General features: G+C 54.4%; 5 non-coding genes across 5 annotated transcripts; 4 read left to right on the top strand and 1 right to left on the bottom strand.

Annotated features, from left to right (window-relative positions):
• The first annotated feature begins 3791 nt into the window (after nt 1-3791).
• On the top strand, nt 3792-3873 carry TRNAS-UGA. Its single transcript has one exon. It is a non-coding gene; the product is annotated as a tRNA-Ser (tRNA).
• A 1241-nt stretch (nt 3874-5114) lies between these two features.
• TRNAF-GAA lies at nt 5115-5187 on the top strand. The gene has a single exon. It is a non-coding gene; the product is annotated as a tRNA-Phe (tRNA).
• Nucleotides 5188-10283: 5096 nt separating this feature from the next.
• On the bottom strand, nt 10284-10356 carry TRNAA-CGC. Its single transcript has one exon. It is a non-coding gene; the product is annotated as a tRNA-Ala (tRNA).
• A 112-nt stretch (nt 10357-10468) lies between these two features.
• On the top strand, nt 10469-10542 carry TRNAI-AAU. Its single transcript has one exon. It is a non-coding gene; the product is annotated as a tRNA-Ile (tRNA).
• A 9663-nt stretch (nt 10543-20205) lies between these two features.
• On the top strand, nt 20206-20279 carry TRNAM-CAU. The gene has a single exon. It is a non-coding gene; the product is annotated as a tRNA-Met (tRNA).
• The last annotated feature ends 357 nt before the right edge of the window (nt 20280-20636 follow it).

Below are 20636 nucleotides of genomic sequence, written 5' to 3'. Positions count from 1 at the left end.
TGGCCTCTGTTTGCCAGAAGCTGGGAATGGGCAACAGGGGATGGATCACTTGATCCATGGGACACCTGGCATTGGCCACTGTCGGTAGACAGGATACTGGGCTAGAAGGACCTTTGGTCTGACCCAGTCTGGCCGTTCTTATGTTCTATGTTCCCCTGTTACTGAGCCGCCCTCTCCCTGTTGCAGAAACACGGCAGCCGAGAGGCAGAAGATCGTCTGGGAGTCCATCACCTTAACAGTCCATCACCTTAACCACTCGTCCACCTCACCTAAACTATCAAGAAAGAGACAGGAGGAGAAATCTAAGGCCAGCAGAGCTAGGGACAATAAGGAGTTTTAAATACTAAGCAGAAGCAGGGGCTGAATGAGCTCCCCCCCTCACATCTAGTGAGGAGCTGGGGGAAAGACTTCAGGAACAGACCGTGTTTGCATAGACACACCTACTCTGCCTAGCTATGCAGCATGATGGGGCCGCTTTCCCAAAATGACCAGTTTTGGCTGGTGGTGGGTTACAAATCACTTTACAATTGAATGGAATGAAATGTTATTATCCTTCCTGCATGAGTGAAGGGCAGCAGAACATACCTAGTCCGTCCTGATGGAGGGCTGGGTGGGTGAGGAATAGCTTTTATTGGACTTCATAGCAGTGATTGAGAACATCACCCTAAACCAGTGGTCCCCAAACATTTCACTCTGTGCCCTCTTATCCATGGCTGTGGCCCCTCGGAAGCCGCGGTCAAGAACCGGGGCTGGGAGTGGGGCTGTTGCTTGCTGGGAAGAGGGGTGCAGACAGGGGTAAGGGGGTCGAGGCCGAGCAAGGAATCAGAGCCCCAGGCTGAGGGTGGGGTTGGGGAAGAGCTGGGGCAGAGTGGGGCTGAGTGCTGCTCCCTCCATGGGGACTGGCTCAGGCCCTGAGGTGCCCCCATGAATGTTCCTCTGTGTCCCCCTAGGAGTCACGCCCCACATTTTGGGAACCACTGAACCCTACTCGCTAAGCAGGGGCTAGTGATGCCAAAGCCCAGGGAAAGGGAGAACAAGTGCGGGGCCCCCAGCACTGGAGCCATGTGAAGGGGCTGCAGGAGAGGGGCAATGGCTGGTGGCACAGGGAGTTAAGGGGAAAGGGGGCACAGGAGGGGGCAGGAGTTAGGGGTGAAGGAGGCGCAAGGGTTGGGAGTGCAGGAGCTAGCGGTAAAGGGGGAGTGGGGATCATCCAGGGGCAATGGGGAAGTGCCAAAGTACAAGCTTTGCCCAGGGCACCATTTCCCCTAATGCTGGTCTGAGCAAACAACTGGAAATGACCCTTCAGTGAGACCAGAACCATCATATAGAAAAGCCCCTTTGTTAAGTGGTGGTGGCTGAGGGCTGAGGGAGATGGGTTAGAAAACAACAGGCATTTTTCTGTGGAGGTTTGATTCTTGTCTGCTAGGCAAGGCTGGTGTGTGGTGTCTCCATGGCTGCACTTTCAGTGTCTGATCTGCCACAGGGAGCCAAGTCTAGACATACTCAGAGGCTCTATGCCAGGGTTTCTCAAACTTCCTTTCACTGCAACCCCTTTCTGCCAAAAAAAACCCACCTTACTACATGGCCCTGGAAAGAGGGACCAAGCACCTCTACACTGAGCAGAGGCAGGGGAGACAAAGCCTGAGCCCTGCCCCAGTTAGGGGAGGGCAAAACCAGAGCTTGAGGGATTCAGCCCTGGGTGGTGGGGTTCAGACTTTTGGCTTCAGCCCCAGGCCCCAACAAGTCTAATGCCAGCCCTGGCAACCCCATTAAAACAGGGTCACGACCCACTTTGGGGTCCTGCCCCACAGTTTGAGAACCACTGCTCTGTGCTGAGGGGAGAGAGTTTTCCTGTGGGTGCAGTTAATCCACTTCCCCAGGAGGTGGCAGCTATGTCAGTGGGAGAAGCTATATCGGTGGGTGTGCAAGCTGTGGTGTTTACCACATTTAAGAAGTTTAATCAAACCCCATTTTTAAAACCACCTGTGGTCTGGGAATGGCAAAGGAGCTCGATGAAGCAGGGTCTGTCCTTCAAAGTCTTGGAAATCACGATTCCCTATTCAGGTCATTGTGGGGGTATAGCTCAGTGGTAGAGTGCTTGATTGCAGCTCAAGTGATCTTCAAGTGGTCAGATTAGATGCTCTAATGGTCTCTTCTGGCCATAAAGTCGACTAATTTCTGAAAAACTGAGTGTAGCATTGGGAGCAGCGTCTGATGTTTTCCTGTCTAGCCGGCTTGCTTCCTAGAACGAACGCTCCTTGAGTGGGGTGATCCACAGGGAGTAGCTCAAACCTCCACAATGCCTGGCCAGGGGCAGGACATTAGCACAGCAAGGGAGGGGTGTGGCAGTGACATCACAAAGGCCTTTTGCAGGACCTCAGACTATTGGTCAAAGGTGGTGGGGAGGTGGTGACCTCACAGAGAGATGCTGACATCAGGCAGGCAGGACAGGGGCGAGGGGCCAGGGAAACCTCAGAGACCCCTGTGGCTTTGCTTCAGCAAGTCTCCTTCTCCAGGTCTCTCTTTGAGGACTGAGAGAGTATTCGGGTTCACGGACGTGAGCGCCAGGAGGAACCTCTTTTGAGTTTTCTCCTTCCCTTTTCCTGATTTTACTAGAAAACAACCATCCCTGTTTAGAAGGTAAGAGCCTCCTTGAGGTTTGAAACCTGTTCAGTCTGGTCCATCTGGTGACAGTTGAATTTTAGACATGGAAAACACTAGCTTAAGAGGCAGAATTTTATTCCGCACCTGGGATTTTGTCCCTTAGAACCACTGGGGTCATTAGGGTTTGTCCTTTTTGTTTCACCTTTTCCTCCATCCATCCCTTCCTCCTTTCTCTTTGTCTCTTGCTTCTTTTGTCCTTTCACCTGTTCTCCTCCCAACACCAGGAGCTGTGTGTGTGTGTGTGTGTGTGTGTGTGTGTTGCAGGGGAGTGCTCTGCAGCTCCCACTGTAGGAGGTCCACCCAAAATGTGGGGCTGAAATAGTGCTAGGGCAGTGATCCCCATCAGTGACCTGGGCCATCCTTTGGGCTCTCTGGTGAGAACCCTCAGCCTCCCGTCCTCAGTCTCTACCCTGATTGGCTGAGCAGGGGGTTATTGACAGGGAGGAGACTCGGGTCCTTGTTGTTCTCTTTTAAGACCAAGGAAATAAGTCATAACCTGTTATATGTTTGACAAATTTTGCTGCTTCGCTGCATTAATGGTCTCTGAGCAGTTCATGATTCTCTCTAACATTGCAGTTCTCCTCAAATACTTGCTGAATAATTACTGTGCACTGTTGTTGGTCTGGAGCTCATCTGAGAGCACTTTAATCAGGTCATTCCATGTGTGAAATTCAAGGTCTGATGGTTAGTTTGAAAATCAGGGCTCTTAGGTCCTATTCCCAACTCTGCCACTGACTGGCTGTGTGACCTAAGACAAGTCAATTCTCCTTTCTCAGCCTTAACTTCTCCCTCTTTCAAGAAGGGGTAATAATGATCCGCTCCTACCTACCTCACGGTGAGTGGAGGATGGAGATCCATCGAAGAGTGTCACTAGGTGTATCAGAGGGGTAGCCGTGTTAGTCTGGATCTGTAAAAGCAGCAAAGAGTCCTGTGGCACCTTATAGACTAACAGACGTATTGGAGCATGAGCTACTGCACATGGCTAAGCAAACAGAACAAACCCCCAATCCCCCCTGTGCTTTGGGAGCCAGTTTTGCGGTGGGAATTCTGTAGTTCAGATGACTTCAAGCCTGGGCATTGTGATTCTTTACTAGTTTCTTTGGCATGGGGGTAGTTTTGTGCTCACAGCTGTGATGGCCGAGTGGTTAAGGTGTTGGAGTTGAAATCCAATGGGGTTCCCCTGCACAGGTTTGAATCCTGCTCACAGCGAGGCCTGTGTTTTAGCCAGTCTCTCAGCCGGGCAATACCTCTGTACAATCCCCTGAGACACTCTCAATTCTCTTCCCACCCCAAGGAAATCCTGTTCTGCTCCTTTCATAGAGATGCCTGGGACACCCCCTCACACTGTGTCCCTGAGGGGTCAGGCAAACTCTCAGCACCTGAAGCCTCTGCCACTCACCTGGTGCCCCATAGATCAGCCATAGCCCTGATTCTGCTCCTCTCTCTAGCGTGTGACAGGAGCCGAGTCAGTGACTCCATGGGAGCTACGGTGCTGTAGAACCAACAGAGAAAAAATAGGTGCTCAGCCCCCACTGGCAGTCAGCTCCCCGCCCCCACTACAGGCCTTGCTGACAAGCTCCTCCTCTTCCCCTTCAGTGCCTCCCACCTGCCAGTGACCAGCTGTTCAGTGGGGTGCAGGAGGTGCTGCGTGGGGAGGGGGAGGAACAGGGACAGCAGGAGGTGGGGGAGGGAGAGGAATGGGGCAGGAAGGTGCAGGCTGGGAAGAGATGGGACAGGGGTGAGGGCTTGGGGGAAGGGGTGGAGTGGGGGCAGGGCCTGGGGTGCAAAGGGGGGGATTTGTCCTGGGCCCTGCACCCCTTTAGGGCCGGCCCTGAAGGGAAGCACTGACTATCACAGTGACAATACAACTGACCAGCATTGCGGGGGAGGCTGAGGGAGATCCGCACTCACCAGGTCTCTTCTCTCCCCCACGGTGAGCCAGACACTGCTCTCTCCTGGCTCTCACTCTAGCAGCTGGGCGCCAAGGAGCCATTTCCCCACAGGAAGTGCATTGAGTGCCCCTGTGGTGCTGGGGGGCTGGCGCTGCTGCTGCCTGTGGGGCTGGCAGGGGGGCCGATGTCTGCACAGACTCTCAGCTGCCAGGCCGGAGGGGGCACTTGGGACCTTACCAGACTGGCTCAGTGAAGACGGGGGGTTGACAGAGCAATACAGACGCTCTCCAGAGCACGGAGCAGCATCCGCCCATGCAGCCAGGCAATGAGCATTTCCCACAGCCTGAAGCCGAGGGGGAGGCGGCAGCTGCTGCTCCAGCTCCTCGGGGACAGGCCCTGTCAGCCAACAGCCACTTCTTACTCCCCACAGCTAAGGGCATCGGGTTCCTCCGGTGGGGGTGTGGAGCAGCCGTTCGTTTTCCTGTTCTTTTTGTGTGCAACTGCTGACAAGAACATCCCAGACAGAGAAGCAACAGGTCAAAATGCTACCAGGCAGCTGCTAAAGTAGCTCAGTTGGGAGAGCGTTAGACTGAAGATCTAAAGGTCCCTGGTTCAATCCCGGGCTTTGGCAGGCCCTGTCATCCATCTTTGTGCAGGGGGAGCTTGTTTTCTGGGAGCACAGTAGTGCCTGCTCCCAAGGTGAGTCCCTGAGCTTGGGCTCTGCAGTAGGAAAACATAGAATGGGCTTCTGCCCCTAGTTGGCCCACCTGACCTTTACCAAGGAGAGATGGCAGCTGTCTTTCCCAACATGGCAGGGAGAGAGCAAGGCAGGGTGGCCCTCAGGAATGGTGCCAGAGGGCTGCTGGGTAGTGACAGGCAGGGATTGGGGATGGAAGCTCCTCTGCGCAGCTGAGCAAGGGCAGTGCCAGGGAAGGGACATCTGTAAAAGTGACCCAGCAACACCTCTCCTCCTCTGGGCACCTAGAGCAGAGGCGGCTGGTGCTGACAGCTCCAAGGGAAGGCTTAAAAGCCAAAGAGCCACTGACGCCAGGGCTAGAGGAGGGCAGGACCATGCCTAGGTATGGCCTTCAGACAGGCACAAAAACACCCAGCCAGGCTGCTCCCTGCCATGCCAAACACCCACTGAAGGTCACCAGCATGCGGGGCGGCTGCTAATGCTCTGTGGCCAACATCTCAAGATGGTAGGAAAGCAGGGCCAGCCCCATGGTGGGGCCTCTGACTGGTCCCACTCAAGATGCTCACTTTTGCAGTCGGGCAGGAGATTTTACCCCAAGAGGCTTTTCCCCAGCTGGCGAGAAGCAGAGAAACACCCAGGCTCCGAAGATGCTATGTAGCAAGTACCCTCCAGCACAGGGACAGGCGCACATGCTAGCCCGGGCAGCCGCCCATTTTCTTTGGCAAGTCAGGAAGGGCAAAGGCGAGACTGGAAGCACCTGGGGCTCATGCCCCAGCCTTTGTGACACCCAACCCCCAACTCCTTCCCGGGGCTCTAGCTGAAGCCAGAGCATTGGCCTGAGCGGCCAAGAAGAGGTTCCAGCCCTGAAGGGAGCAGGACTTTTAGCCCAAAGGTAAAACTGCATAAGCACAACCACAAAGGGACTCAAACCCTCGATCCAAAGTCAGACGCCTTATCCATCAGGCCACGTGGTCACAGAAACAAAACCTTTCCAAGCACCTATTTGGAAAAGGCAGAGACTGTGTTTCTCAGGTCCGCTACTGAGTGGGGCCGAGACTCTCTGGGCACAAGAAGTCGAGTTCCCAGTGAGATGTGAGACTTAATTCTCTGGAGCCAGGTGCAGGACTTTGGCAGGGAGGCTTAGGTATGGGGGACTGGGGTGCAGCAGATGGACCGGCTGTCTAGGTGCTTAGATTTGGTCTCACTGAGGAGAAGGAGGAATCCTGCTGACAGGCAGTGGCTGTGGAGAAAAAGTGGGATGTCCAGGCTGCTCAGGTCTCCTTCTTCCAGCTCCTCATCTAGCTGAGCTGCTCCACTGGCCTGGACAAGTCCTCTGCACGCACAGCAAATAGCCCAAGAGCCATTTCTGCCCAAACCTGTGCCGGGGGGTGAGCTTCTGTCTTCCCTGTCCCATCCGCGCTAGAGCAGACCACTAGATTGAGAGAGACAGTCAACAACGATTAAGGCTAAGATTATATAAAGGGGGGTCACAGAATTTGTGACTTTCAGAGATCTCAGTGACATTTTCCACCTCAGCCCTGGGGCAGCAAGAGTGGAGCTGTCAGCCGGTGGGGGCCCCACAGCTATCAGCCACCAGTGTTGGAAGGGGCTCCCACAGGCCCATGCCACCACGGATGGACCCCACAGCTCTCAGCTGCTGTGGGTGGATCCCAGAGCTCCCAGCCACGGGGGGTTGTGCCGATCGGGTGTCCGCACTAAGTTCAGCATCAATACGGTGATCCTGGGGAAGCTGGGGCTCCCCAGGTTGCCTAAGGAGGGGTGAACCGGCCCAGGTCGGAAACAGAGCAGGTCAAAACTCATGTGCCGATCAGTAGTGGGATTGCGCCTGTGAATAGCCCCTGCAGCGTAGCCTGGGCAAGACAGTGAGACACGGTCTCTGTTTATACACCCCCCCCTCCCCTGCAGAGACTGTAGGGGGGGTTGGGAGCTCCCATTGCGGGGATCCTGAACTGGTGGGAGGGAGGCACCATGTACCAGGGATCCCGAAACGCGGAACAGGGACACCCACACACCAGGTATTTTGCAGCAAGAGCTGCGGTCTTGATTTACAAACTGCAAGTGATGGGGAATTTACCACCTCCCTTGCGGAGCTTGTTCCACCAGATAATTAGCCTCACGGTTAAAAAATGGTCATTTCCAGTTGGGATTTTCAGGCATCGACTGCAAGCCAAGGGGTCTTGTTCAGTCTTTGTCTGGTGAATTAAAGAACCCTTTAAATCACATATTCCCCCCCTCTGGGAATTTGAAAAACATATTTAAACCAGTGATTAAATCGCCTCTTAACCTCCAGTCAGTGAAATCAATTGAGCTTCTTCAGTCTCTCGCTGGAGACATTTCCCTTGTTTTTAAAGGCAAAAATCCTGATCTTTCCAATGGGAGCTGCTGCTTCAATGTTCAGTTTGGGGAGGGATTTGGCTGCACTCAGAGATCTGCCCGCGGGTTACAATCTGCGATCCGAAGGGCCGAATGCAAACAGCGTTTAGATGGGACCGTTAGTGCCGCCCCCCGTGTGGCCAAACACTAGAACTGACCAGCAGAGTTTACAGCTGGAGCCTGGGACGCTCCTGAACAAACTGGGCACAAAGCCTCTCGCGTGTGACCCCCGCTGTGCAGCAGGAGGTGGAGGGAAGCTGATTGTCAGGGCTCAGGGAAGCTCCCTGCCATGCTGAGCCGGTGTCTGTGCTAAGCTCGGCATCGATCAGGTGATTCTGGGCAGTTTGGGGTCCCACGGCTCCCACAGGAGGGTGAAGCAGGTCACTCCTGGAGCAGGTTAAAGCTGCAGGGTGACAGTGGGGTTGCTGCCCCTGTGAACAGCTGCTGTAGCACCGCCTGGGCAGGACAGGGAGAGCCAGTCATACCCCACCCCAGCCTGTATTGGGGGATGGGAGCACTCACACCCTGGGGACCCACCCACCAGAGATCTCCTGGGGGGAGAGTGGCACCCACCCACCCAGGATCTTGTAGGGGGGGACAATGGCATCCACACTCCGGGATCCTCTGCAGAGGGACAGACACCCACACATCCAGGATTCTGTATGGGGGGCAGAGGTACCCGGACACCTGGGCAGGGGAAGGGGGCACCGAAACATCCAGGATCTTACCTGGGAGGACAGCGGCTCCTGCAGCTCGACATGAGACGGGGGCAGGGGGAGCAGGAGCATTTCCCAGTTCCAGGCTGTCTCTGTCTGGCCAAGGCACAGAGCTCACAAGCAGAGTTTAAAGCTCCAGCTGCCAAACTGCAAAGCAAGCCAGGCTCTGTGGCTGGTGCCTGTTATCCCAGTGCCTGGCGAGGCTGAGGCTGGCGGATCACTTGAGCTCAGGAGTTCTGGGCTGCAGGGGGCTGTGCAGATCGGGTGTCCGCACTAAGTTCAGCATCAATATGATGATCCTGGGGAAGCTTGGGGTCTCCAGGTTGCCTAAGGAGGGATGAACCGGCCCAGGTCGGAAATGGAGCAAGTCAAAACTCCTGTGCTGATCAGTAGTGGGATTGCACCTGTGAATAGCCCCTGCAGTCCCGCCAGGTAGAGCTGGTCTCTCTTTATGCAGCCCCCCCGCCCCGCCACCATTCCTCAGGACGAGGGTTGTGCTCAAAGATCTGTGCCCCGTGTTTTCACCTCCATGTGAAGTGCGCAGGGCAAATAACCCTCAGCGCCTCAGCTCAGTTCCAGGCTCCACTTCCACCGGCTCAGGCAAGATGGTGCAGAGGAGCCCCTGGGTGGCTGTGGGCCTGGGGAGGCTTTTGATTTTTCGGCCTGACCGCTACGGGCAGCAAGGCCAAAAGTCAGATGGCCGGCTCTCCCGTCCACCACGCTCATCAGGAGCCCTTAGCTGACCAGCTCGGAGAATGCGGGCAGCATCCCCCACTACCTCTCGCATGCAAAGCGAGCGCTCTGCCGCTTGAGCTAATTCCCCGCAGCTGGCCTGACTCTCAGGCACCGGGCAAAAAAAGGCAAGGGCTCTGTGGCCTTAAGCAGAACACAGCCTGAAATGCGGGGGAGGGGAGCGTGCTACCCAGAGCTGGGGAAGGGGGTCCGAGTCCCAGCCACGCTCCTCGGCACAAACACCAACGCTCCCTCCCTGGAGTGTGTCTGGGCTGAGAGTTAGCCCCTGAAACAAGCACCAAGCTTCAGAAGACAACGCAGGGATAGATCACTTGACGATTGCCTGCTCTGGCCATTGCCTCTGAAGCGCCTGGCATCGGTTACTGTCAGAAGACGGGATAGTGGCCTAGCTGGACCATCGGTCTCACCCAGGAGGGCCGTTCTTATCTTCACCACTTTCCTCTAACCCAAGCAAAGCCAGGAGCAGGCCCAGCTCAGCAACTCTAGCAGACTCCCTGGCCCCTGGCCCAGCATACAGCAAAACGACCCTGCCTCCGCCAGGATAGACAGCCACCGACTCCCTCTTCCAGACCAACGCAGCCCTTCCCCGCTTTGGCTGTCTCCAAGCTGTCTGCGTGCTCTGCTCTGCTCCACGGCTGCCATGCTGCCTGAGATCAGGAGGCTGCGAGGTCTCACAGTCTCAGCTGAGCTGGTATCGCGTGCCACCTCGCCCATCTCCTCATTCCCTTCATGGACCCCTGGGATGTGAGTAATTCTGTATTTGAGTGGCTCTCCCTCCCGGCCAATGAGCTTGGCGTAGACTAGCAGGGAGGGAGGAGGAAAGGGATTGTGCTCCAGTGAGAGCTCAGAAAGAAAGGTGCAGGTCCCCCACTAGAGCCCAGCCCAGCAGAGCACAGCAGAGCAGAGCAGGCTGGAGAATGTGTGTATGGGTCTGACTACTTCTCCCATGCTCTTCCATTTGAGCTAACTTCCCCCAGCTGTCTCCAGCCTCCCAGTCAGCGCAAGGGGGAGAAGGGCCGGGGAGGAAGAGCTTTGTGCTCCACAAGGGCTGGCTTTTTGGGAGACCAAGCGGGGAGAGGGATGGAGACCACGGGAGGAGCTGAGCCGGCTGACTGTCCATGGCTTCTAAAAGAAGGGCAAGAGAAGGTCCTGCGGCTGCCTTGCCGCTGGAGAATGCGGGCATTGATCCCGCTGCCTCTCGCATGCGAAGCGAGCGCTCTACCACTTGAGCTAATTCCCCTACCTTGGCAGGTAGCGTCTTGATCCATCCATTCGATAACGGAGGCCACATCGTTCCCCACGCCAGCCGGTGACTCCTTCCAAAAGGGTCAGGCAAGGGAGGGCTTCCCGTAGGCCGGCTAGCTCAGCTGGTTAGAGCATGGTGCTAATAGCGCCAAGGTCATGGGTTCAAGCCCCATGCTGGCCACTGTGGGAGAGAGAGGGTGGCTTCTGCTCTTTTGGCTGACTGCTAGGGGTGGCAGAGGCCAAAACCAAGTGGGCCGGGAGCGGGCAAGAGCCCTGCTGGGCGCCGGGCAGGACGAGGCTCCGGACACCTCCTTGGGCTCCCCTCCCTGGGCTCCTCGCTCCACCTGCTGCCTGAAAGGAACTTGGGCCCGGGGAGGAGACGGGTGAGCCCGGCCGGCTGCCTTCCAGGCTCATAGGAGGCCAGGCTTGAGCTGCCCGCCCGCGAAGCCAAAATTGCAGGCCTGCCGGCTCACCCCCATTTCCACAGAGGTTTGACCTGATGGCACGAATTCTTGCCGGCCGACAGCTCCACCCAAATGGACCCGACGCCGGATCACGCTCCCCAGCCCAAGCCACAGAGGAAGGCTTAATCCTCGGCACCCCAACCTAGGGGAGAGGCTTCACACTCCGCCGGCGCAGGGTGACCTTTGGGACTTCCCTGGACACCATCCTCCCACCGCCCACAGCCAGACCCCCCAAGCCCACACTCGAGCCCACCCCTCCGACAGGGAGGAGCAGGAGGACCACTCCGCCCAGGGGCACCACCACTCGAAGTCAGCTTCACTTGCTTTCTCTTCTACCCCTTTCCTCCCAAGTGATGCGCGCCTCACGGGAGCCGGCCCTGGGAAGACGCAGGCACCGCACTCTGACTGGCGCAAGACAAACGCCCACACCGAGAGTTTAGCACGGGCTCTTGAGGCACTGGAGGAACCCCATGCAGACGCACTGACGGAGCTAAGCTTTACGGCCAAGGGCCCTACCTGTGCAGAAAGCCAACTTGCTTGTGAAAAAGACTCCTCTTTCGGCTCCCCTTCCAAACTTCCAAATGCCTCCCAATGGGAAAACACACCCACTGAAACACCCAAATGGTCCTAACGCTGGGGCCAGGCGAAAAAGAAAAGCAAGGAAAAGATTTCTAAATGGCCACCCTGCCAGAGTCATACAGCTCCGCAAGTGAAACCCGTGGGAGGGACATTACACAGAAAAGGGGAATGGAAAGCTGCCCAAATTGAGATGCTGTGGAAAGCTACAGCCCCATCGCTACTCCTACTCTGCACACTTCTTGCAACAGCTGATGAACGGCCAGGTGCTTTTCGCATCCAAGCCCACACCAGGGAAAGACCTTGAGAAGCTTCCCGTGGCTTGCCTGGTTCAGCTGGTCAGAGTGCGGCACTCGTGGAGGCCAGATGGTGCAGAGGAGCCCCTGGGTGGCTGTGGGCCGGGGGAGGGTGGCTTTTGATTTTTCGGCCTGACCGCTACGGGCAGCAAGGCCAAAAGTCAGCTGGCCGGCTCTCCCGTCCACCACACTCATCAGGAGCCCTTAGCTGACCAGCTCGGAGAATGCGGGCAGCGTCCCCCACTACCTCTCGCATGCAAAGCGAGCGCTCTGCCGCTTGAGCTAATTCCCTGCAGCTGGCCTGACTCTCAGGCACTGGGCAAAAAAAGGCAAGGGCTCTGTGGCCTTAAGCAGAACACAGCCTGAAATGCGGGGGAGGGGAGCGTGCTACCCAGAGCTGGGGAAGGGGGTCCGAGTCCCAGCCACGCTCCTCGACACAAACACCAACGCTCCCTCCCTGGAGTGTGTCTGGGCTGAGAGTTAGCCCCTGAAACAAGCACCAAACTTCAGAAGACAACGCAGGGATAGATCACTTGACGATTGCCTGCTCTGGCCATTGCCTCTGAAGCGCCTGGCATCGGTTACTGTCAGAAGATGTGATAGTGGCCTAGATGGACCATCGGTCTCACCCAGGAGGGCCGTTCTTATCTTCACCACTTTCCTCTAACCCAAGCAAAGCCCGGAGCAGGCCCAGCTCAGCAACTCTAGCAGGCTCCCTGGCCCCTGGCCCAGCATACAGCAAAACGACCCTGCCTCCGCCAGGATAGACAGCCACCGACTCCCTCTTCCAGACCAACGCAGCCCTTCCCCGCTTTGGCTGTCTCCAAGCTGTCCATGCTAAACTCTCGGTGTGGGCGTTTGGCTTCCGCCAGTCAGAGTGCCGTGCCTGCGTCTTCCCAGGGCCGACTCCCTTTTTGACATTTCCTTTTTCTCTGGCACAGGGAGTGACCTATGTCTGGATTCTCCCTGCCTCCCATCAGGTGTTGGGATGGTGAGTGAGAACGAGGAGGAGAATCCCCAGCAGGAAGATGCTGAGCAATTACAACCCACTGCCCCGCTCCTGCACTCCATTCACCCCTAACCACTGTGCCGCGTCCTGCACCCACGTGGGGACACTGACCTGTGTGCATGGAGCAGCTGGCATTGCTGCCCGCTCCTCCCTGGGATGCTGCTCCTCCGGGCACCCAGAGGGGCTGCGGGGGCAGGGCGATAAGCGACATCATCCGAGCTCCCTGCATCCAGGTCACTTTCCTCAGCCGGGCTGCATCAGGGGAGGGCAGAGAGCAGCAGCTTCTGATGCTGCCCTCACAGCACCAGGTGGGGAAAGTGACCAGGACACATTGAGCACATAGTGTTGCTCCTCGCTACCCACAACCCTCTATGGGGCCATGGACGAGCATTGGGGGCAGGGGAGAGCAGTGAGCACCTTTGCACTGGCACATGGTGCCCTTTGACCCCTGGAGCCCTGGGCGGCTGCCGGGGTCCCCACCCCTAAGGCCGGCCAGGCTCCCCAGCACGAACAGCAGAGACACAGGGAGACTGGCCACCCACTGAGCAGTGGTAGCCTGGGCGGCTCGTAATGGAGGCTCGGGGGGCTCAGCCTCCCCAAACCTTGCGTTGCCAAGGGGGCAGTGGGGCCCATGACTAGGGGCCCTGGCCAAATTGGGCCCCCCTGGAAAAGTCTCCCCCATGTTGGCCCCAGGGCTGGAGGAGCTCCCACTCCCTGCTACGGCCCGGGGGCTGCAGCAGGGGCACAGAGCTTCTCTGGTCTCGGGGCCGCAGCGGGGCAGGGGCAAAGGAGTGACAGGGCGGGGCCAGTGGGGGAAGGGGTGGAACAGAGGTGACAGTGGATGGGGCCGTGGGTGGAAGGCGTGGAAGGGGGTGGAGCGACAGACAGAAGTGGGGGGTGCATGGTTCCAGTTCTGGGGCCCCTGCACTTGTTCTCCCTTTCCCCGGGCTTTGGCATCACTAGTTTCATGGGGGCACCTCAGGGCCCGAGCCAGCCCCCATGGAGGGAGCAGCACTCAGCCCCACCTCTTCCCCAACCCCACTCTCAGCCTGGGCCCCTGACTCCCATCCTGGCCTTGACCCCCTTACCCCTGTTTGCACCCCTCTCCCCAGCAAGCAACAGCCCCACTCCCAGCCCCTGTTTTTGACCATGGCTTCCGAGGGGCCACAACCATGGATGTCCTCAATCACATCTATGCAGTCCAATAAAAGCTATTCCTCACCCACCCCTCCCTCCATCAGGACGGACTAGGTGTGTTCTGCTGCCCTTCACTCATGCAGGAAGGATAATAACATTTCATTCTACTCAATCCTAAAGTGATTTGTAACCCACCACCAGCCAAAACTGCTCATTTTGGGGAAGCGGCCCCATCATGCTGCATAGCTAGGCAGAGTAGGTGTGTCTGTACAAACACAGTTTGTTCCTAAAGTCTTTCCCCCAGCTCATTCAGCCCCTGCTTATGCTTAGTATTTAAAAACTCCATATTGGCCCTATCACTGCCGGCCTTAGATTTCTCCTTCTGTCCCTTTTTTTGCTATCTCAGGTGAGGTGGCTGAGTGGTTAAGGTGAAGGACTGCTAATCTATTGTGCTCTGCATACATGGGTTCAAATCCCTTTCTTATAGGATGTGTTTAGTCTTCAGACCTTTTTTATTTATAGACAACCATCTACCCCTTTGGTACAATGACAGATCAAACTAAAACCTTCTCAGAAACTCAGACCCTCCTTGCTTTAAATAAAATGTCTAAATCCCAGATTTTTAAAGAAATTCTCTAGTCCCATATTTCTTAGTTTTTATCTCAAAAGGGAACATCCTCATCATCTCCCCCAAACACCCCAGGACCTCCCCAAATTATTAAAATACCCTCAACCCGAGCAAGGCCAGAGCAGTGAACCAGAGCTAGTGTCTAGGCCAAGCTGTTCTGAAGGAGGCAACTCAAACATTTTCTCCCTGCTTCCCTTGGCAAAGTCTGACTGAGAAAACAAAATTCCCCAAACTGAAAATTTTCTGCTGAGAACCCAATACTAGTCTGTTTGGAGACTGGTTTGAATGTATTAATATTAATCTCTTCTGATTTCTGAGTCAGTTCAGTCCAGTCTTTGTCCTCCAGGTATGTTTCCAGATGTTGAGTTGTGGGGGAGAGAGGCCAAGTCATGATGTCTCTACCCTTCTTTCATAGTTTCTTCCGACTTGCTAGGAAGCTCCTTTGCTATGATGTGAGTCAAGCAATGTCCATTTTCGCTGTGCTATCTCGGAGAAGTCTGCATTGTACACAGTTCCTGGGATAATCCTTGGGAGTGTGGATCCCTTCAATGGGCCAGCAGCAAGTCTGGCTCCTCCCTTGTCACACCTGAAAGGCTGATGGGGGGCATGTTGAAACCTCATATTTCAGTAATGCACACAGAGCAAAACTTCATAACTTCCCAACCAATGCGAGCACACACAATCCAACACGATATTAATGTTCAACAGATCAAGACTTTTGAAATGATACCTCACCAGGCAGACTTTGTACAAACCATGTCATCATTATATGAGAGTGGTGAATATGGGGCTTCCAGGTGCTGCTTTGAGCACAGTGTGCCACACCTGGGTTTACACTGCAATGGAGACGTACCCTTAGAGTCCATCTCTCCTGGGAAAAAGATGGCAGCAGGGCTGGCCTGGGTCATCTGACTTGGGCTCATGGAGCTAAAGCTGAGGGGCTAAAAACTGTGGTGCAGATATTTGTGCTCACACTGAAGCCTGGGTTCAGAAACCCTCACTCCTCATGGGGCCTCAGAGGTTGGGTTCAAGCCCATATGTCTGCACTGTAATTTTATAGTCTTGCAGCCCAAGCCCCATTACCCTGAGTCAGCTGACCAGGGCTTTGCGACAGGTGCCCTGGGTGTATTAATCACAGTGTAGACAACATTAGGCTACATCTCCAGTGCAATGAAACACCCTCGGCTGGCCCGTGTCGGATTAATCAGGGCCATGCAGCTTGGTCTGGAGTAAAGTTGCAGTGTCCGTGTCTGGGCTCAGGCTCAGTCCCCTGCTCTAGGAGCCCAGAAGGTTTGGAGGGAGTTTAGCGAGTGGAAATGGTGAAACCGCAGGGAAGTATTACCATGGACTCGACGGCATTTCTCCTTTGTTCTGTCTGCTCTGAGGCAGGGACAAAAACACATCCTGCTGCATTCGTTATTTCATAGGGTGGTTTAGGATTTTCATTCTCAGACACTGGGCACAAAGCAGGACTCAACCCTCGGCATAAACTAAATGAGCTGCCCACAGATTCTAGCAGCTGCAATGAGCCATTTGGTGGGAGAGCTCAGACCTGCCCCTGTCCCAGAGGGAGGGGGTCATCTGTGAGGGGACTGGACCACTGACCTATCAGCCCCTAACGTTCAGTAATTCTATTATCAGTGCCTGTGAGTGTAATTTAAACCATAAGAAAAACCACACTGGGCTAGAGCAAAGGTCCATCTCACTCTGAATCTTGTTTTCTGACAGTAGCCAATGCCAGGTGCCCCAAAAGCATCTCAACAAGGCACCACTGGGAGTTGAACCCAGGATCTCCTGGTTTATTAAACAAGGGCTTTAGCCAGCTAAGAAAAGCAAAAGTGAATCTTGCCTTAATGGGCCGCTGACAAAAGCATCCCAGACAGAAAAGCAATAGGCTAAAAAGAAACCTAGTAGCTGTTGAAGTAGTTGAGCTGGGCGAGACTAAAGGTCTGTGGTTCAATCCCAAGCTTTGGGGGGTGGGCTCTTCTTTCCCCCTTTGTGCAAGGGTGGGCTGTTCCTTTGACTGCCACAAATCCCTCATTTCAGGCTATGCAGCAGGAAAAGGCAGCATGGGCTTCTTCACCGAGTTGGCCCACCTGACCTTTCATTCTTCTCTTGCTCTTTGTCAGCAAGGGGAAGAAAAAGAAGCTCCCCTTCAAGCAAGGTTCAGAAGGGGGACGTAAGGATGACTTCCTGAGCACCGGCTCCAGTCCTCTGCTCTACCAGCTGACCTGTCGAAGGGCTGCCATCACTCGCTCTGTTTCCCCATCGGTGTGTGCCAGGGCAAGCACCAGCCAAGTTGATAGAGTTTCTGTAGTGTCGTGGTTATCACATTTGCCTAATACACAAAAGGTCCCTGGATCAAAACCAGGCAGAAACATACTGGCTTCCCTTTCTCAGATCCTCTTGCTGTTCAGGAAGGCACTTCTTCTCCTATTGGCCTGTCCCTGGGATAACTCCAACCCCTGCATGACAGAGGGTGCTGACTTCAGTGAAGAAAGCTATTAGTATAAAATATCTGATTTGGGGTCCATAGGAATGGAGCAACTCCTTTCATTGTCCAACAGGTACATTCCTAGGGGTTAAAGCAAAGAAACAGTGAAAGTAAATGGCAATAAAGATTGTTTTCTGTGTGTCTAAAGGCAAGGCATTGGTCCCTGGGAAGGGAGGTGGAAGGATGCAATATCTTATACTGACATGTGCCAACTTCTCATAAACTCAAGGTTGGCTCTGTGGGAAGAACGTCTCCCTACAGAAGAGACTAACACAATAGGAACAGGGATTCTTTGTTCAATCTGCAACTCTGAATAAGACACAATTAATTAGTTCTTAGCTCCAACACCTGGCAATTTGCTGACCCGGCCTATCTTAGCAGGCAAGGCTTTCTGGTTACCCAGCTTTCTCTTAGCTGATCACGATTTGCTAGGCCTCTGGTCCCTTGACCATACTCTGGACTTTGGGTCTGGAAAAGAGCAGGCACAATCCATAGACCAGGTTGTTATATAAAATGCACATGGATTTTAACCCTTCACATCAGGGGCGGCTCCAGACCCCAGCACACCAAGCGCATGCTTGGGGCCGCATGCCGCGGGGGGCGCTCTGACGGTCGCCGGGAGGGCGGCAGGCGGCTCCGGTGGACCTCCCGCAGGCGTGCCTGCAGAGGGTCCACTGGTCCCGCGCAGCTTCGGTGGAGCCGCAGGAGCAGCGGATCCTCCTCAGACATGCCTGTGGGAGGTCCACAGGAGCCGCGGGACTGGCGACCGGCAGAGCGCCTCCCACGGCGTGCCGCCTTGCTTGGGGTGATGAAATGTCTAGAGCCGCCCCTGCTTCACATCCAGTAATGGCAATGTTCTTGGTTCAGGCTTGGAGCAGTGATGGAATAAACTGCAGGTTGAAATGAAGTCTCTGGAGTCCATCCACAGCTGGGATGGGTCATTCAATCCTTTGTAGAGAGCTTCAGTTTGTAGCAAAGTTCCTGCAGAGGTATGAAGCAGGATTGAAGACAAGATGGAGACGAGGCATCAGCCTTTTATAGTCTCTTGCCATGTGGTCTTTGTCCCAAGGACACTCTATCCAGCACTTGGCAAAACTTTAGAGTTCTGTCCATAGGCAGGTCCCTGCGTTACTTGCTGAGGCACAAGGCATATCTGCCTTCTCTCAATGGATCGATTGTACAGCTGATGGTCCTTAATGAGCCATCAAGCAGGCTAGACAGAACTGACACCAACTTGTCTGGGGTGTTCCCCGGAAGCAGAGCACAAGTTTGAAATACGAACAGCACAGGGCCAATATTCAAAACGTCAACTACAAAAATGATACACATCTAGAGATAGCATCATTATAATCAGCCAGTCAGAACCTCTCCATACACCCCTTACACGACAACCTTTTGACAATATTGACTGCAAATATAGAACAGTGGTCGCAACGGTGATCGATACAGTTACAAGTATCAGAGGGGTAGCCGTGTTAGTCTGGATCTGTAAAAGCAGCAAAGAGTCTTGTGGCACCTTATAGACTATACAGTTACAGATTATGTCAATAACGTCACAGGAGGTGACAAGGCATCAGTGAGACTGATACTGGAATACTGCCTCCAGTTTTGGTGTCCTCATTTGAAAAAGATGTTGTGAAATTGGAGCTGGGGCAGCAAAGAGCCATCAAATGTTGTGAGGGCTGGAGAAAAATGCCTTCTAGTGAGTTATTGAAAGAGCTTAATCTATTTAGCTTATTAAAAGAATATTGAAAGGTGACTTCATTGAAGTGTTGAAGGGCCTTAATGGAGAGAAAAGATTGGGTATTAAAGGGCTCTTTAATCGAGCAGAGAAAGGCATAACAAGACCCAATGGCTGGAAGGTGAAAAGAGACAAATTCATATTACAACTAAGGCACAAATATTCAACACCGAGGATGATTCACCACAGGAACAATCTCCCAAGGAAAGTGGTGGATTCTCCATCTGTTGATGTCATTCAATGAAGACCAGATGCCTTTCTGGAATGTGTTTGCCCCAAAAGTAGCTATTGTGTCATACAGGAGGCCTGTGATATGCAGGGGGTCAAATAAGATGCTCTAGTGGTCTCTTCTGGCCATAAAGTCGACTAATTTCTGAAAAACTGAGTGTAGCATTGGGAGCAGCGTCTGGTGTTTTCCTGTCTAGCCGGCTTGCTGCCTAGAACGAACGCTCCTTGAGTGGGGTGATCCACAGGGAGTAGCTCAAACCTCCAAAGTGCCTGGACAGGGGCAGGACATTAGCACAGCAAGGGAGGGGTGTGGCAGTGACATCACAAAGGCTTTTTGCAGGACCTCAGACTATTGGTCCAAGGTGGTGGGGAGGTGGTGACCTCACAGAGAGATGCTGACATCAGCCAGGCAGGACAGGGGCGTGGGGCCAGGGAAACCTCAGAGACCCCTGTGGCTTAGCTTCAGCAAGTCTCCTTCTCCAGGTCTCTCTTTGAGGACTGAGAGAGTATTCGGGTTCACGTACGTGAGCGCCAGGAGGAACCTCTTTCGAGTTTTCTCCTTCCCTTTTCCTGATTTTACTAGAAAACAGCCATCCCTGTTTAGAAGGTAAGAGCCTCCTCGAGGGAAGGGGTGTCATGGGGTGTCACAGTTCGGATGCCGGTGGCCCCCCCATGTAAGGAAGTTCCCACCACCCTGCTCTGTGTTCGCAGGGCGGGAGAGAGCAGCATCCACGGCAGTGATTTGCTCCTGGCTGCCGGAGCAGAGCAGTAGGCTCAGCTGTCAGAACTTCCCAGAGCGATGAAAGGGGAGGGGCCCATGGCTCTGTAGCAGGAGTGCAGGGCAGGCGAGTTCACGGCGGGCATTGTGGGATACTGGGGAAGGCCAGTTATGGTGATATAATGAACAGCAGCATTTACTCTGTTACTTTAAGTTTGCTGCAAAAAGCTCTAGACCTCTCATCGAAGTCGTTTTATTTTGTCAGCAAAACAGGGCAGTTTTGTTGCCAGACGTGGCATTGCAGTGTGTGCACCAGCCACAAGCTACCGACTGAGACAGCGTTGTGTGTTTTTCACACATCTGAGCAATATAATTCTGCTGAAACAACTTTGTAGTGAAGACGTGGCCAAAGATTTACTCACACACAGCTTGCAAGGAAAACGTCACCTGCTCCTCTGCTTTGGAGAATCCAAAGACAAGCAAAGCTTGTCAGGCCCTGGTAGCGATGGCAGGGAGTCAGGTGTGGGCAGACACTGTGTTTTAGTCACCCACAGGCACCATGGCTTAGCTGGCTAAAGCATCTGTTTCATAAACAGAAGATCCTGTGTTCAACTCCCAGTGGTGCCTTGTTGACTGGTTGTTGGGGCACCTGCTATTGGCTACTGTCAGAAGACAAGATTCAGAGCTAGATGGGCTTTCGGTCTAGCCCAGTGTGGTTTTCCTTATGGTTTAAATAACACTCACAGGCACTGATAACAGAGTTACTGAAAGTTTGGAAGTTAGGAGCGGGTAGCTCAGTGGTCCAGTCCCCACACAGATGACCCCTGTCTCCCTCTGGGACAGGGGCAGGTCTGAGCTCTCACCCAAATGCTCATTGTGGCTGCCAGAATCTGTGGGCAGCTTGTTTAGTTTACGCCAAAGGTTGAGTCCTGCTTTGTGCACCGTGTGTGAGAATGAAAATCCTAAACCGCCCTTTGAAATAAC

The sequence above is a fragment of the Mauremys mutica genome, unplaced genomic scaffold (assembly GCF_020497125.1).
Source record: "Mauremys mutica isolate MM-2020 ecotype Southern unplaced genomic scaffold, ASM2049712v1 001362F_np12_obj, whole genome shotgun sequence".
NCBI lineage: Eukaryota > Metazoa > Chordata > Testudines > Geoemydidae > Mauremys > Mauremys mutica.
This window is presented reverse-complemented; position numbering and strand designations above follow the sequence as displayed.